We start from the raw sequence: 3,036 nt of genomic DNA, 5'->3' as shown, positions 1-3,036 counted from the left end.
CCTCACAGGTGGTTCTAAATCTTTATGAAGGTTTTAGAGTCACGAATCCTAGTATGAGAATATCGTTATCAACTCAAAATTACTTACGTACCAATGATACCCTCAAGAGGATCTAATGCAAGTGAGGTAAACCCTCGACTTCAACGGCACATGTTTACTAAAGGTCCCTAGAGTCACATATCCCTCCTTGAAAGTATTATCGTCATCACAAAACAACATACGAGCCAACAATACTTCATGAGAAATCTACTCTAGGCGGGGTCTTCGCACTAACCTATCAAGGCAACTATGTCCGATAAGTCGGTACTACGCGACCACAATTCTATCTTAGGTGTTCTCTCCAAGGCTGGGTAGTCAGCTTATCACTCAATAGTATCAGAAACTCATCCCACAAATAGAGAATACAATAGATATATCCAAAATATATGGAATATAAAAAGAAATAAATAAAATAAATAAAGTAAAATAAATATAAACACCTAAAGCACACAAAGAAAACAAACAAAACTGGGCTTGACTCACTTAGCAAGTCCCCAACAGAGTCGCCAGTTGTCGTGCCGCAAAAAAACACAGAATTGCACCAAACTTTATTTATTCCAAAGGAAAGGAAAAATATCGATAAAACCCCTAAATGAAAAGAAGATGGTCGTCGCAATCAAGAGCGGATTCAGGAATCGATTATGTAAGGGGAAGATATTAGCACTCATCACATATGTTGTACTCAACGGGAATCGTTTTGATTGTTCTATGTGCGTATGAGTGTTATTATCTAAAGGTTACTTGCTATTTATTAAAGGGAAAAAATAATAAGTTTAAATTAGAATGCTCGTCAAGGATTCAGATCCTCGTGCCTAAGTATTCTCATAGTGCAATGAGAAAACTAGAGCTCCGTAGTTCGTGGTAGAAAATATGGATCTGTTGGTTATTTTTAGTGGGCGATGTTAACATTCACGTTATAGCAGTTAAAAGTTGCTTGTATTGCACGCGCATGAGAGACTTAAGCATTTATTTGTTTGCGATAGAATGAATGCGCTTGAATCGTATTCTAGTAGTTAAACGTAGCTTGTATGCTCGTGCACGGGAGACATAAGCGTTATTTGTATTGCGGTAGAACGAAAATAACATGTCCCTGGTGAAAAGGTTTTAGATGCCATAAGGAGGAAAATTGATTTTGATGAGTTGTGATTGATTTTAGAGTGAGAGACAAGTATCAGACCATAAGCTAAGTACGGTCGACAATCCAAGTACTTGGGAGCTGAAAGGACAATTGTATCTTGACCTCTCTTTTTCATCCAAAATGGTTTTGTTTATGAAATTTGTGAGGCTAGTTTAATCATTGATATTTAGAGGGAGACAATAATATAACCACAGGCTAAGTACGACTGGTAATCAGAATACTCAGGAGCTGAAGGAACAAGTGCATCTTGACCTCTTTTTTTCGCCCCATGAGGATCGGATTAAACTCGTTTATTTTTAAGTGTTTTTAATGGAAGACAAGTATTGAGCCACAAGCTAAGCACGACCGACAACCCAAGTAATTGAGAAATATGTGTACAAGTACGTACACCCCATCCTTTTTCATCCGGTTTATTATAAAACTGTTTTAAAAACGACTTGACGTTGGATCAAGTATTTGAAGTCGAATAGGACAAAATGTGTGAATTAAATGGAAGAGGTACTTGACGTTGGATCAAGCATTCCCGTTGCATTCAATTAAATTTGATTTGGAACACACTTGAAGTTGGATCAAGTTTATTTTTTTTCTTTTGAAAAATGTTCTTTTTAGATCGATTTCGATTATTCTGAAGTTAATGGAGGAGTGTGGAAAGCGATAAAATGGAAAACGATAAAATTGTTACATGTTCATGGAAGTGGGGTACATTTTTGCCCAAATATGGGGGATAATCATACACCATGAAAAATTTAAACCATAAGCACACAAGAATAATTCATAATGGAAAAATCACAGCCATAATTCAGACATGCAATCACAAGTAAAGGATTTAATTTCTAATGAGTTCTAATTGAAAAATTAAAGAGTTAAACTCTAAGCTAAATTCAATTAAAATCTAAAGTAGAAATCTATCCTAATTAAAATAACCATTTTTTATGTGTACTTTTTATGAATTAACATGTCATTGAAATTAAGCATGTTGGAACTTAACTTCTAATGGATTTTGATGGAGAATTAAAGAAACTCCTACAATTAAATTCAAATAAATTTTAAAAGAGAAAATATTATAATTAACCATGATACATGAATTTAAATTTGAATCCACATGAATTAAAATGTGCATGGTCATGAATTAAAAACATAGCAAAAAAAAAGACAAAATAATGATAAAAAATAAGAAATAAAAGCTTATCAATTAAATTTGCAGAGGTACATAAACCAGTGGGTGTGCAGCCTGGAAACCGAGGCTTTGGGCCTAACAGTTAAGGCCCAAACACAAGGTGTTGTTGTTGGGTTCAACAAAGGGTAGCCTAAGTAAACAAGGGATGAAAAAAAGAAAAATAGTGGGCTTAATGCACTAGGCCCAGTCGAATTTGGTAAGGAAGAGAAGAAAAATTCAGTAAAGCACTTCTTCTCCTCTACACATCATATTGATGTTAATGTCAAAAGCACCACCATCGTAGTTTTGCTCCACCGCGTCGGAGGCGGTGAAGTTGGCCGAAATCAAGAAATAACACCACTAATCTACTCCCCTCAACCTCCTCTATCGTAATCTCTCATTAATTCATTCCAAAGATTAACCAATTCTTTAAATTGAAGCAAGAAAGCTATGAACCCTAACCATGAAAATTGAAATTAAATGAAGGAGGAGAAAAATCAAGCCACCAAGCCTCGGGGCTTTGATTCTTCAATGCATGAGCTACATTGTGGTATCAAAAATTCAGCAAACAATAAGAAATAAAAATTTATTGACCTTTAAGACGGAGGATTGTATTGGAATTTGTTGAAATTTGAAGATGAAGAAGATGAACAAAACCAGAGGTATGCTACTTTGAACCTTTAATCTTCTACTTCTAATAATA

Source organism: Lathyrus oleraceus, chromosome 4 (assembly GCF_024323335.1).
Source record: "Lathyrus oleraceus cultivar Zhongwan6 chromosome 4, CAAS_Psat_ZW6_1.0, whole genome shotgun sequence".
NCBI lineage: Eukaryota > Viridiplantae > Streptophyta > Magnoliopsida > Fabales > Fabaceae > Lathyrus > Lathyrus oleraceus.
This window is presented reverse-complemented; position numbering follows the sequence as displayed.